The 15,669-nt window shown below is 40.6% G+C and overlaps 1 protein-coding gene and 2 non-coding genes across 3 annotated transcripts in view; all 3 read left to right on the top strand.

Moving 5' to 3' along the window:
- The window catches only part of LOC124775694 (sialin-like), a 172,957-nt gene that overhangs the window by 124,324 nt on the left and 32,964 nt on the right, over positions 1-15,669 (top strand). The gene's annotated exons all lie outside the window — the stretch shown is intronic.
- Trnas-uga lies at positions 9,878-9,952 on the top strand. Its single transcript has one exon. It is a non-coding gene; the product is annotated as a tRNA-Ser (tRNA).
- Positions 10,179-10,253, top strand: Trnas-cga. Its single transcript has one exon. It is a non-coding gene; the product is annotated as a tRNA-Ser (tRNA).

Here is a 15,669-nt window from a genome sequence, read left to right as displayed (position 1 = left end):
CCAGTTCAGAGCTCATCTACTGCGTGCAGTGTAATTTAATTAATTCTCTCGCCCAAAATATTTAACTTAGCCACGTCAAAATTTTATTATCAATACTTACCTGCGTGCTGAATGCACGTTTAAATTAAGAGCTTCATCGGCCGTAAGCAAAAGAAGCTATAAATTATTATGTAACTTGAAGTGGTGCGTTACTAGCCCAGCGGCTAGTCGAGAGAGCCGATTTGATCAGGCGTTCCCTTAGGCGTCCGCACCGCGGCTTTATATATAAGAACGCTGCGCGAGGAAGGAAGGCCCCAGTTCTCTCCAGACGCTGAATGACACGCCATCTGTGTCGGGAGCCGCGTCGCATCAGTGTCACTGCTACATACAGCCTCGGGTGCCGTATTAAGTTACTAGAGATACGCAGAACCATGAAAACATTTCATGTGAAGTGTTAATTCTGGGATGATTTTCATTAACTAGCTTCAGTTTGCGTGTTGTCGTATTTTCACGTGCCGTCGCGAGATAGACATTCTACCAAATATTTTGCGTGGCATTTGATGAAATATTTTCATCAAATTATGGCGAGCATTCTTTTAACATTTAGTTCGGACATTTATAGTTGCATCAGCGCATTAGACTCTGAACTGCTCTGTTAGTTAGGTTGTAGGGATACTTGTGTTTTTTATCAGTGAATTTCAGAATATACTCAACTATTTTGGAAAACCGTTTTTGATTAGAAATCCCGGACAATCTCCTAATTCCTCAGAGCTATAAGCTGCAGCTATAATGGTATCTCAATTGAAGTGGGCACTAGGATCTCTAATTACTGGCTCCTTGTTTTATTAAATCACTTTCTGGGTGCCAAGAAGTAAATAGAGAGCCAGTGTTGAGAACGGCGAAAGACAGCATTAACAACATTTTAAAAGCCAGAAACTGATTCAACTTGCAAGCAATTAAACAGCAACATAATTTTTTTCAATAAACTAACTCGCCGCCCCACATATGGTGCATCGGCCGGGAAATCAACTAAGTGAAAGTGATTTTTAACTATTCGGATTCGCGAGTGAAATGCGACACGTAACTGAGTATAGAACAGTGAATGTGTTACGTGTGCATGTGGACGACGCAATTGGATTAACAACACATCTGGATTGACGGAGCTGGCACTGAGTCTAGCGGTGCTGCCGGCATCGCGAGAAGCCAGTCTCACCGCACCGCAGTCGTCCGCTGGAGCAGCCGGCGCAGTGCCTGCAATTGCTGGCCACGCAAACACACAACAGCCGTCGGAGAGCCGTCTGCAGTTCAACGTGCCACGTCGCATCAGGAATCCTGGTACGCCGCGCCGACTACGTCGTGCAGAAGGAACTAAGTTAAGTGAAAAGCTGTTAAAAATTTTACTAACCTGCACTAAAAGACTGTTGGCGATGGAACCGCCAAAAGAAACTGAGGTCAAACTTAAATCAGAACCTATGTCTGTTGAGGGAACTGTAAATCCAGACAACGTTTCATGTGTAAACATGCATGAAAGTAGTAATGTTAAAGTGAAATATGAAGTATTGTCTCCTGACAGTAGTGTGCGGAGGGGCCATGATTCAATAATAGAGACCCCTGTAGTAAAGCAGAAAGTAGAAATGGTAAATTTATTGGATGATAGTTTCTCTGATGAATTAAAAATGAAACAGTCATCAGAGATGGTAGAGTTTAAGAAGGAGAAGTTAGAGATGACTAATCAATCAGAAGTTTCATTTAATTTTGATGATTCGGGTATTGGAGCTAGTTTTTTGTCACCTGAGTGTGATAAAAAGCCAGCCAGTGAGCAACCCAAAGATGCTGGGGCTGTTGATCTAAATGTTATATTACAAGCAATAGCTGCCAGTAATGCACAAATGACAGCTGAATTAAAATCTGATATAATTGAGGTAAATAATAGGATTGTGGCCAGTCAAACTAATTTTAATAAACGATTGGAGGTAATGGACGATACCTTCAAGGCTGGTTGCAATAAGTTGAAAGAGGATCTAGACAGTCTGAATTGTAAAATTGATTACAATCATGAGGATATTAAGAAAAAGGTTGCTCAACAGTTTTCTGAAATGTATAAAACAGTTAAATCCGAAGTTGCTGAGGTTCGCAAAGACTTCCAAGTGGAAGATGCGAAGCTGGAGCACAAGTTAACAGAAAAGATCGAGGCGGAATCTGAACTATGCTCAGATAGATTTAAAGATGTTAATATAAAAGTAAACATATGTCAAGCAGAAGTAAATGCAATCAAAACTGATACTACTCATATTGTGCAAAGAGTAGATAATGTTGAAATGAAAGTAGAAAATATCAGTACTAACATTGCTAACATTGAAAGTAAAGTAGCTTCAGTAACTTCTGGTAATGGTAATGTACAACAAGTTGTAGCTGCAAACGCCACTTTTATCGGGTGTCGGCAGTTCTTGCGGTTCGATCCAGATAAAAATATCCACCCGCTAGATTTCTGGAACGATTTTGAAGATGTGATTCCACCAACTTGGTCTGAACGAGAGAAAATCTCATTTATTAGAAGCCATTTAGCAGGTGACGCCATGCGTTGGTCAGCTGATGTTATGTTGAAGTGTAAAACATTAGCGGAATTTAAAACAGCTTTCATTAATGAGTATTGGTCTAGTAATAAGCAAAATGAAGTGTTGAGAGAATTTTGGAGTGGGAAACGCTTCAATGCAGGCAAGGAATCAATTAAAGAGTTTGCTAGGTCATGGATTTCACGTTTGTCACATTTGGCGGAAAAGCTAAAACCAGAAATGATTATACTAGGTCTGGAAGCCAAACTGCCATGGTACTGGCAAACTAGAATTATATCAGCCCCTAGAGACAATCTGGATCGTTTCATTGAACATTTGGAACGTGTAGAACGTGTTGCTGCCAATGAGGAGCAAGCACGTAATAACCGTAATGCCAATAATAATAATAGTAACTTTAGGAACGAGCAAAATGGCAATGTAAATATCAGAACAGTAGGTGTTCGCCATCCTAAGAGAGGTAGGAATTGGGGAAATAATTATCCGAACCAACAATGGCGTCCAAGGGATAATAATTTTGTTCCAAACAGAGATATGCATGTAAACAACAGTACGGAAAGTAATGCCGTGCCAGTCAACTATAATGAAAATAAAGGAAACAGCAGTAGGCCGAGGCAGGAAAACTAGTTCCCGTCTATGAGGACACTGGCGCTCACCAGGCGGTTACTTTTCCTATGCCAGTAGTTAAGGGAATTGGTAAGATAGATCAGAATACTCAAACTGAACATGTGGATGAAGAGTCGGTAGCACCTAAGGATACAACAGAAATATTAGATCACTCACAGTATTTGATAGATACCGTGCTAGAGACGCTTTCTAAGTGGGAAGAGAAAGAGAAGGCGCAGCAGTGTAACGATAGGGACGAGCTACAAAATACTGAATTGACAGGTGAAGAAGCAGAAGAAATTCATGCTTATATTTACGATGAGGATGATGTGCTCTTATCTAAAGTGCCTGTGCAGGATGTTGATAATGTACTAATAGATTTAGGACAGGAGATAAGTGGGAATGTAGAGGGTAGGCAGTTTGGGGTCGATGAACCCAGTAGCTGTGACCAGTTGTCACTTGAGAAGGAAACCGACGATAATGGTGAAAGTGGTTTAGCTGTAACCAATGTTATGCCCGGTCTGGAGGCGCAGAATCGCTCAGACTACAGTAATTTGGGTCATGTTCAGCAAACTAAATGTAATGAAGTCGTGCGGTGTTTCGATTTAAAATTAATAGACCGACTGGAAAAGGCAGCTGAAAATGTAATTCAGGAAACCCCTACACACTGTGACCTAAACGTAATGAAGACAGAAGTCGATCACTTTAGTTGGAGACAAATCCAAAAGGAGCTACTAGATGAATTTGAGGAACCACCTGTACAACCTAGAATAAGCCACCCTATAATAATAGTGAATATGTTGGGTATCAATGTACGTTGTCTCTTAGACAGTGGAAGTGAAGTGAGTGCGATATCTCAGTCCTTCTTTGACGCATTACCTGGTAAGGACAAGCTTACAGTAATGAGGATATCAGGACTAAGAATAATTGGTGCTACTGGCAAGGTGTCAAAAACGGTAAAGCAAGAAGCTTTGCTGCCCTTTAACATTAATGGTAATTTAATTGATCATCCATGTTTAATTGTAAACAATCTCAGTATTGAGGTTTTAATTGGCATAGATTTCTTGTCAAAATATCAGAGCGTTGTTGACTTTGAAAAAAGCCAGTTAAAAATGGTCTTGCCAATAACCGGAGTAATTACAGTCCCTTTTAGTGATAAACATGTAGTAACTGATCATGAAACTTGGGAGCTGCCTATACGAGTTCTGAAAAATAGGAGGTATTGGGACGAAGGTGTTAATCTTAGTAACAGTAAGCTGAACACAGAAGAAGAAAAAGAAGAAGAAGCAATTATTTTAGACAAAATAGAAGCTAAATTGCAGGAAATCGATAAGATTTCAGCCAATCAGAAGGAAGAACTGAGACAGGTTCTAAAAAGGCATCATAAAGTATTTTCAGATCGACGTGGAGTGGTCAAAGGTTATGAATGAATGCTGTAGGGAGGAGGTTGTTCTGTAACCTCTACACAGTGTGGCAGCTGTGCAGTCCCAGCTGTGTGAGATCTTCTTTCCCTTTCAGGTCTCACTCATTCTTCCTCTTTCCTGTCTTCAAAAATTTCGACTTTTTCTTTCCAAATACTAAAATTTTCCGTTATGACTATCAAGCCTTGAGTTATGTAACCATTCTATCTACCGATTAGTGAAGAAAAATACCTAATGTGACAGATCTAATAGTGACAAACAATAGAGAAGTATGACGTAATTAAGATACAAATGTATTTGAGTAACAATTATGTATAGAACCCTGGTAATATAGTAAGTACAAGTGTTGTTTTATTGGAAATGGTCCACCAACAGTAATTTAAAACGATATATGAATTCATGTACAAGTAAGATCTGAAGTGGTAGTGAAACCTAGTGTATGCAATAGAGCTAACTAATAAATAGTAAGAAAGAGATTGCTTAGTGTTATGAAAAATATGCAGATAAGTTGTAAGATTGAACTCACCTGGTGTAGCAAGGAAAGGCAGTGTAATAGAATTGAGCAGTGTTTGTGGTTGAGACGTGAAGGACACGTCCCTGAAGTATTTATAAGGTTGGAGCTGGCCATTATTTTAGTGTAGTGTGTGGCAGGATACACCTACACGTATTGAGGTTATGAGTTGGAGGCGTGAATGCGACCATAGGTACCCTTATGTTAGATGAGACAGAGCAGCTCATGGTGTCCTATAGGTTTAAGGAATTTAGCATTACGCTCGTCCATAATTACTTGATGCACTTTAGTGGTAGGTCCGAGAGAGACTACCTGTGGTTTCAGCGTCCGATCGAGTGGAAATGGATTGCCACGTGAGCAAACTAATCAGCTGCAATACACTATGAATATGAAATAAATGTGCTATCCTATGCTTTAAATATTAATAGAGTGAGTGTTAAATAAGTACATACACTAGCAAAATAAATAAATAACATACTGACAGACATGAAACATTATTTTAGCTCAGCATAAATACACTTCAAAGTAAGTAAGTACCTAATTGCAGATGTGGAACTGACAACAGCAGAGGACCAATAAGTGAATTTAGTAGTCAACTAAACGTAGTGTGTTTTGAACACTCACAACTGTACTATTACCAAAAGTTACTCACATGTACAAAGAAGCTGAGAAAACAACCACTAATCATACTCATACTATCTCTAAGAATAAAGTAATCAAAGATGAGTCAGTTAAAAATAAGATGCAGATTTGTCAGGAATGTACCGAGCATTGGTTCAGTGTTCCGGCCCAGAAATAAGAAATTCAGATTAAATATGATTTATGATTGTATGCCTCAGGAGCATAAATTTTATCTAGTACATGACTAACGGCGTTTTGAGCCATTTGTTTAACGATTTTATGACAGTTAAGTAACCGCGAGAGTAATACTGAAAAAGCTCTGTTAACTTTGTTCCAGAAAAATGTTGGAGGATAAAATGTATATATCCCCATTTCATTGTGACCCACCCTTAGATATTAAGTGAACAGAGTCTGAGGCACTCTTTTTGTTTGTTCTACAGGACAAACCAGATAATGGCAGCCTGGTAGCTGCGTGAAAGCGTGGAGTGACTTGGACACAACTCACAGTGACCCCTCCCCTTTCCACCATGTAATTTAGAGAGAACGTGAAGGATGCACACCATAGCAACTTCCCCCCCTTCTACCCTTGTGAATGGAAGTGTAGGACGCCAGCCAAAGCGGCTACAACCACGTGTGTAAAACTTATTTGTGAACTTTTCTTTCAGGTTTGGAAAAGACTGCTAAGAGATAATCATCTGTTTATGTATCATGTTTTTTCTTTGAATTTGTGTATGTAAAAATCTATATTTAATAGATCTAAGATTTTCATAAATTTTCAATTTGTATGTGTTTGTTTGTCTAAGGCAATATGTATGCCAAAATATTTCATTGACTTTGCTTAAAATTTTGAGTAATGACATTGTTTAAAAGGCAGTGAACATGCCCACAATTTAAATAATTAATGTAGGTAATCAGTTTTCTTTAATGTTTCAACATGTTTACATTTCAATTTTGATTTTTCGTAGGGAGTTAAATTGTACTCTTGCTTCCCTTTTTGTAATTAAATTTTTTTTCATTCATTAACATTCATAAACAAAAAAAATTAAGTAGAGGGTGATGTAGGGAAGCAGCCTACTCACGCTGTAGTAAATTCACATCAATTTCCATTGTGTGCCAGCCAGTCTGCTGTAACTAGCTCTGATGTCATAAATGTTGCGCAATACCTTAAAAATCAAGCAAATGAACTAAAACTTTTCTAGCATGTCAGGAATAATACTAAATTAATGTGTGTTAAATATCATTGCGATAACTTCATCCATTTTCGAAATTTGGACGTTTTTCTAAAAAAATCATTGGCGCAACAGAAAAGAGCTAGAGACTTCAAAATTTATATTTAGATTCATCTTTCATAGTGATTTAATAAAAACAGTACTTTGGATTTCACATATTAAGACTTTAGTGGAAATTCATGATTTTCTGATTTTCATCTCAAAACTGAAGGAAGCAAGATAGATTAAGTAGGCTAGTAAATAAGGCTAGGATGTTTAGATTTAAATAGGTTGGAGGTCCGCTATGACTATGAAGATGTGTAAAGTTTCTTTTGAATATCTATAAAATTATAGCGATAGCGGATCTCAAAAGGGCCAGTTCAGAGCTCATCTACTGCGTGCAGTGTAATTTAATTAATTCTCTCGCCCAAAATATTTAACTTAGCCACGTCAAAATTTTATTATCAATACTTACCTGCGTGCTGAATGCACGTTTAAATTAAGAGCTTCATCGGCCATAAGCAAAAGAAGCTATAAATTATTATGTAACTTGAAGTGGTGCGTTACTAGCCCAGCGGCTAGTCGAGAGAGCCGATTTGATCAGGCGTTCCCTTAGGCGTCCGCACCGCGGCTTTATATATAAGAACGCTGCGCGAGGAAGGAAGGCCCCAGTTCTCTCCAGACGCTGAATGACACGCCATCTGTGTCGGGAGCCGCGTCGCATCAGTGTCACTGCTACATACAGCCTCGGGTGCCGTATTAAGTTACTAGAGATACGCAGAACCATGAAAACATTTCATGTGAAGTGTTAATTCTGGGATGATTTTCATTAACTAGCTTCAGTTTGCGTGTTGTCGTATTTTCACGTGCCGTCGCGAGATAGACATTCTACCAAATATTTTGCGTGGCATTTGATGAAATATTTTCATCAAATTATGGCGAGCATTCTTTTAACATTTAGTTCGGACATTTATAGTTGCATCAGCGCATTAGACTCTGAACTGCTCTGTTAGTTAGGTTGTAGGGATACTTGTGTTTTTTATCAGTGAATTTCAGAATATACTCAACTATTTTGGAAAACCGTTTTTGATTAGAAATCCCGGACAATCTCCTAATTCCTCAGAGCTATAAGCTGCAGCTATAATGGTATCTCAATTGAAGTGGGCACTAGGATCTCTAATTACTGGCTCCTTGTTTTATTAAATCACTTTCTGGGTGCCAAGAAGTAAATAGAGAGCCAGTGTTGAGAACGGCGAAAGACAGCATTAACAACATTTTAAAAGCCAGAAACTGATTCAACTTGCAAGCAATTAAGCAGCAACATAATTTTTTTCAATAAACTAACTCGCCGCCCCACAGTACGTTAGAGGGGATTTTTGCATTGTTATATGCAGTAGGTTACACTTTCTACTATTGAGAGATAACTGCCAGTCATTACACCACACATTTATTTTCTGCAAATCCTCATTGATTTGCTTATAACGTTCATATGATACTACTTTCCTGTAGCCTATAGCATCATCGGCAAACAGTCTAATGCCGCTGTCAATACCATCAACCAGATCTTTTTTGTAAATCGTAAAAAGCAGCGGACCTATTACGCTGCCCTGGGGCACACCTGATGTTACGCTTGTTTCTGTTAAAGTCTCCCCATTCAGGACGACATACTGCTCTCTGTCTGTTAGAAAACTTTCTACCCAACCTCATATGTCATCGGATAGACCTAAGCGCGCACTTTTTGGAGCAAGCGACAGTGGGGAACTCGACGCCTTTAGTACGTCGAGGAATGTGGCATCAACCTGGGAGCCGGTATCTAGAGCGTGTTGTATATCATGCACAAAGAGGACCAGCTGTGTCCCGCATGACCGCTGTTTCCTAAAACCGTGCTGGTTTGTGCAGATGAGCTTCTCAGAGTCTAGAGAGGTCATTATGTGTGAACACAAAATATGTTCCATGATCCTACAACAAATCGATGTCAGTGAAATTGGCCGGTAATTATGTGCATCCGATTTTCTAATCTTTTTATGGATTGCTATGGTCTGGGCTTCTTACAGTCCCATGGAACTTCCCGCTGTTCCAATGGTCCTTGACAGGTGATGGATAAGAATGGAGCTATATTTGTAGCATAGTCAACATAAAATCTTACGGGGATACCGTCTGCGCCAGATGCCTTCCTGGCATCTAAGGATCTTAACTGTTTTACTATCCCAGATACACTAAACACCATGTCAGCCATCCTTGCGTTTGTTCGATTATTGAAAGGAGGAATGGTGCTGCAGTCCTCTACCTTAAACTAGGTTTTGAAAGCTAGGTTTAGAATTTCGGCCTTCTGTTTATCATCATCCGTCACATTACCCGTACTGTCAGCAAGATAAGGTATTGAATTATTTGTAGCCTTCATAGTATAATAACAGACAGAGCTGATATTTCTTTGCAGAGGAGGCGTTATCTTCGTCAGATTCACCAACTTATTCGTGAGAAAAGTATAATATTTGTTACCCTGATGGGGCTTGTGTTAATATTGGCCATGTCAGACAAAAAGTATGGATTGAGTCAACCGTTACTGACAAAAAGGCAAACTTCTGTTGCAGGCTTATCAGAGGGGATAAACAATCCGACGGGAAAAGAAAAACATTAATTATTGTACACACAGCTAGCAACTGATCCGTAGAAGGTTGGTGATTTAATTTTTGAACCTAAGAAAACTGGAGATTATCACGAATAAATGCGTGGTGAAGTGTTTCTTAAGTGGTTTAGAGATATTCTGCCCAAACTGGAGCCCTCCAGCAGTGTTGTAATGGGTGATACATCGTATCACAGCGTCAGGGTTGAGCGTAGGCCGCAAAAATCTTGGAAAAGCTAGACGCTGTAAACTGGCTCGCAGGAGAGCTTCTGTAAAGTTTGGAAGGTAGGAGACGAGGTACTGGCAGAGGTAAAGCTGTGAGTACCGGGCGTGAGTCGTGCTTCGGTAGCTCAGTTGGTAGAGCACTTGCCCGTGAAAGGCAAAGGTCCCGAGTTCGAGTCTCGGTCGAGCACACAGTTTTAGTCTGCCAGGAAGTTTCATATCAGCGCACACTCCGCTGCAGGGTGAAAATCTCATTCTGGAAACATCCCCCAGGCTGTGGCTAAGCCATGTCTCCGCAATATCCTTTCTTTCAGGAGTGCTAGTTCTGCAAGGCTCGCAGGAGAGCTTCTGTAAAGTTTGGAAGGTAGGAGACGAGGTACTGGCAGAGGTAAAGCTGTGAGTACCGGGCGTGAGTCGTGCTTCGGTAGCTCAGTTGGTAGAGCACTTGCCCGCGAAAGGCAAAGGTCCCGAGTTCGAGTCTCGGTCGAGCACACAGTTTTAGTCTGCCAGGAAGTTTCATATCAGCGCACACTCCGCTGCAGGGTGAAAATCTCATTCTGGAAACATCCCCCAGGCTGTGGCTAAGCCATGTCTCCGCAATATCCTTTCTTTCAGGAGTGCTAGTTCTGCAAGGCTCGCAGGAGAGCTTCTGTAAAGTTTGGAAGGTAGGAGACGAGGTACTGGCAGAGGTAAAGCTGTGAGTACCGGGCGTGAGTCGTGCTTCGGTAGCTCAGTTGGTAGAGCACTTGCCCGCGAAAGGCAAAGGTCCCGAGTTCGAGTCTCGATCGGGCACACAGTTTTAGTCTGCCAGGAAGTTTTATATTATTTCTTTCTGATTAAAAATGAAACTGCGTTCCAAGCTATATCGTTTCGTTGCTGATCTCTTTCTACGTCGTAACTTCAACCATTCACATCACTGCAGGGTAGTTGGACAAGCTGGCTGGCCAGTGCTGTCCGAGTTAACCCTCTAACGGTAAGGTTGGGGTTGGATCCGACCCCAGCGAGTCTGTTTTGTTTATAACTCCCCACTCCCTTTTCTGAGAGCGCTGTGGCTCCAGCTACCCTACCAGACAGTCGTCCCGAGAACGCCGAGGAGGTCACGTCAGTCTGTTGAGTGACCTGCAGCTACCCTCTCTATCCGAAACCTACATTACCCGCGCTCGGGTTGGATCCGACCCCACCTTACTGTTTACGTCACACTTACTAGTTTCTTTTGTGGGGAGGATTCAACCCAATATTGATGTTTATATTACATCTAAGTTTTGTTTTCTCTTCTAGTATCTTACTAAAATTGCGCATCAACTCCTTAGAACTCCTGAGGAGATATACAACGAGTTTCTCCGACAGGAGGCTGAGTCAGAGGATGGCGACAATATCGATGCAGAAAACTGTTCAGAAACCGAGGACGATGTATTATCTAATACTGATGACGAGGATGATGTATTTCATTGTGCGGCAGGAGCAGTCGAGTTTGATAATTCTCAGTCAGATGTTAATTCTCAGTCAGATGTAGATGATGAGAGAAATTTTGAGCTAGGTAAAGACTTAGAGACAATATGGACCAACAAACCCATCCATTCAAAATTTTCTAGGACACCAGCGTCAAATATTATTACTCATCTCCCTGGTCCACGTGGGGAAGCAAGGGGGGTCACTAGTGAATTGGAAATATTTTTATTATTTATAGATTCGAAGATTATAGAAAAAATTGTTTTGTACACAAATCTTGAAATCGAGAAATCTAGGCAAAAGTACAATACGGTCCAGTGGTTTCATTCACCAACAGAGAGCGTTGAAATAAAATGGTTGATGGCCCTTCTCTTCATGAGTGGTGCCTAAAAAATTCTATGCTCAGTGTACATGAGATGTTCTCAGCAACCTATGGACCTTCGGTATTCCGTTGCACTATGTGCAAGAAAAGTTTTGCACTTCTTCTAGAAAATCTCCGCTTCGATGATAAAGCCACCAGAGAGGCCAGAAAAATCAAGGACAAATTTGCGGCTTTCAGAGAAGTGTGGGACATGTTTGAATCTAACAGTGAAAAAAATTATTGTCCATCTGAATATGTTACAGTAGATGAGACCCTACTGAGTTTTCGGGGTGCCTGTCCATTCAAAACGTATATCCCATCGAAACCCGACAAATATGGGTTGAAAATAATGTCACTATGCGACGCAAGGACATTCTATTTTTTGCGTGACATTCCATACACTGGCAAGGACAACAGAATAAAGAGCAGACCTGGAGATTTGCCTTTACCTGCCCAGTATGATGTGCGCATGGCGGAATCTATCAGGGGTTCTAATAGAAACATTACAGCGGACAATTGGTTCTCCTAACTGGAGGTGACTGACGCCCTCCTCCAAAAGAAACTCACATTTGTAGGTACATTGAGGGGGAACAAACTGCAAATACCACCATCAATGCTGCTTTCCGCTCCAGTAGGCTCTTCAACATTTATGTATCAGGACGACAAAACTTTGGTGTCATTTACCTTAAGAAAAATAAAAAAGTTTTACTGATATCGTCTATGCACTTATCTTGAGAGATAAATGAAAAATCAAATAAGCCTGAAATTGTGGAGTTCTACAATCTGACTAAAGGAGGGGTCGATGTATTAGATATGCTTTGCCACAGCAGGACCACAAAAAGAAAATCGAGAAGATGGGCCATGCGGTACTTTTATGCTATTTTAGACATCTCTGCTATAAATAGTTTTATCATTTACAAAAGCAATAGCAAAATGGACAGCTTTTCAAATGACGCGAGAATATCATTTCTCGAAAATCTTGCGCTCTCTTTGACAAAACCTCTTATGGAAAAGAGGTTGAATAACACACATCTTCCCCGTGAGCTCCGTTCGTCTATTGGAAAACTTTTAGAAAAAGAACCAATCCAATTAGACAAGCCAACCCAAGCACAGTCACTAAAGAAAAGAAGATGTGATTTTTGTGACAGATCAAAAGATAGGAAGGGGAATGCTTTTTGTAGTAAGTATAATCGTTCTCTACGTGGAGAGCATAAAGTTATTATATGCCCTGGCTGTAAGGAAACTGAGATGTGATAAATTGTGCCAAATATGTATTTTGAGGGCTGTATGTGATCGTTTCCAGGACAACATTATACATTTATTATTTGTTCCTATTACGTTATGTGTACAAAGACATTTATTATTGAGAACTTTATATTTCGAAACAGCTGACACTATAATTATTTTCTACAATTAGTAAGAGATGTTTCTCATTTAGTTCCTATCTTTAGAGTTTCTAAAGCACTCAAGTTCCTAGTTTATGACTGAATCTATTGAGTTTTACTATGTTTTCAATAATTTTATAGAGAATATTTCTATTAAGGTATTTTTTTTAATCAAGTCCCTACTTTTTTTCCAAAGTATTTTATATTCTTACTTATTGATTATAAAAATAAAAAAACTTGTTTTTATAACAAATATTATATGTGTTTAATTGATAATAAAACTTTTTCTCATTATTCATTTTTTATTCTACCCCGAAAAATCGATATTTGGAGGGTGGGGTCTGATCCAACCCCACCTTACCGATTATGTCAGGAAACTTCACCTTACCGTTAGAGGGTTAAATGCGCCAGTGAAACTGTTATGCCGCATTATCGCTGAGTCGAAGCGCGCGTAAAGCACAACAAAACCGTTTCCTTATTATCGTACTTGTCTGTACTCGAGACTCCCTGGTTTCCGCTCTACGTGAAACGAAATCCAATGAGTTTCCAGCAAAGACAGAAGAATACATAGTGTAATGTTTACATCAGGTTTATTCTTATGATGAACGCAATATAAACATGCGTCCTCTTGCGGTTGGTAACGGGCAATCGTGTCGATGACAGGGCTACCGTCCTTCTGCCTAAAGCGTTTTGTGCGTGATGAGTCGAAAGTGCGTATAGGAAGTAAATCTGACAATGTAGACTCGTTACGTCCTCATCCTACAGGTAGACCTATGTGATAAGGCATCATCATTCACCAGTTGCAACTTAGATCCGTATGCAACGCGTAGCTAGAAGGTAGTTGCCCACTGTATCCGCTGATGAATCGAACATTTAAATACAGCAAACATGTCAACGACGCAACTGCATTTGAAAATGGCCACGAACCACAACTGGCTAAGAATGTAATGTTAGTAATGTAGTACACGATGCAATAAAGGACATCTTTTATAAAGCATCTGACGGCCTACGCTGAATATGTGAAATGGGCCGCGCGGGATTAGCCGGGCGGTCTCAGGCGCTGCAGTCATGGACTGTGCGGCTGGTCCCGGCGGAGGTTCAGGCCTTCCTTGGGCATGGGTGTGTGTGTTTGTCCTTAGGATAATTTAGGTTAAGTATTGTGTAAGCTTAGGGACTGATGACCTTGGCATTTAAGTCCCATAAGATTTCACACACATTTGAACATTTTTTTATGTCAAATGGTTTCATCATTGACAAATTACGTCGAGGCTGGGACCCACACAGGAAGAAACTGTTATTTGCTTCAGTTCCTGCTCAACGACCTTTGAGATCCTACAGAGATCCTACAATGCCGTAACGATATAGCAGTAAGAAGTCCTTTTCTGAACATCAGCGAGCTGTGTAGGTGGCAGCAATGTGAATCAACATCACTGTTTCTATATAAACCACATTAGTGATAGACGTCTGTTCGGTAATAGTCGCTTCTTTTCTATTCCAGTCGGACTAAATGACAGAAATGACATTGTGACGACAAATACTACGTTTACAGTCACTGGCGGTTGAGAGGACTTTTCTAGTACGCAGATGACAGGAACACGAGGAGTAGGAGAAGTCACATACCTCTACCAGTAAACTCTTGAACCGTCCCTTTTTCTTTTTTCACTATTTTTACGGTTCCTGTGGGCCGGCGCCTTGACTGGGGCCCATCTGGCAAACCTCTCGGTACGACCACGCACAGATCACTATCTAAGCCGAGACAAACTAAATTTTAAACACCCAAGCCTTCAGCAAAAGGATGTCACAAATTCCTAAATCTGATACTAGTAAAATCTAAACGTTGCTGTTAACATACCAGACAAATCACAGGCACAAAATTGGGAAAAATTCAAACATACGAGGTCTGTTCAAAAAACTCCGGAACATTCGTATTCCGTGCCAATGGTGTGTTGGAGCGAAAAGCGGTTGGCATCCCTGCACACTCCTGTATTTAATTGTAACTGCCGGAAGGCTGATTGTGGTATGTCTGTTATTGTTCAGAGCTGTATTCAGTAGAACCTTTGCGAATTTCGAGGTGGCAGGGTTAGAAGAGCAACTCGTCTGAATTGCTGCATTAAATTTTACGTGAAACCCAAGAAAACCTTTGCAGAGACACACCAAATGATGCAGGAAGCGTATGGTGATGAGTGCTTAAGCCGGACTCGTACGAGTGGTTCAGACAGTTTAAAAATGGGCGGACGGAAGTCAAAGATGACCCTTGTTCTAGACGCCCTTCGACGCCTACCGACGACGCTCGTGTTACGAACGTCAACGAAATTACGCGTGCCAGTCAACGACTGACTGTCCGAGAGTTGCAGAAGACTGTAACATTTCAGTTGGATCATGTTATGAAATCCTGATACAGCGTCTTGGAACGCAACGCGTTGCCACCAAGTTCGTCTCACGGGTCATGAGTCAAGACCAGAAAAACTTTCGCCTCGCAATTTGTGAAGAGCTTTTGAATCACGCAAATGAGAACGAGATGTTCCTTAGGAACATCATAACTGGTGAGGAGACGTGGGCCTACGGTTATGATGTTGAGACCAAGGTTCAGTTTTCACAATGAGTAGGGAAGGGTTCTGAAAAGACCAAAAACAGCTAGTCGGGTCAGGTCAAATGTCAAAGCCATGCCGATAGTTTTCTTTGATTTTGAAGGATTAGTTCATCATGAATTTGT

Source organism: Schistocerca piceifrons, chromosome 2 (genome assembly GCF_021461385.2).
Source record: "Schistocerca piceifrons isolate TAMUIC-IGC-003096 chromosome 2, iqSchPice1.1, whole genome shotgun sequence".
NCBI classification, from domain to species: Eukaryota; Metazoa; Arthropoda; class Insecta; order Orthoptera; family Acrididae; genus Schistocerca; species Schistocerca piceifrons.
The sequence above is the reverse complement of the archived record's forward strand: the minus strand, read 5'-3'. Positions and strand labels throughout refer to the sequence as shown.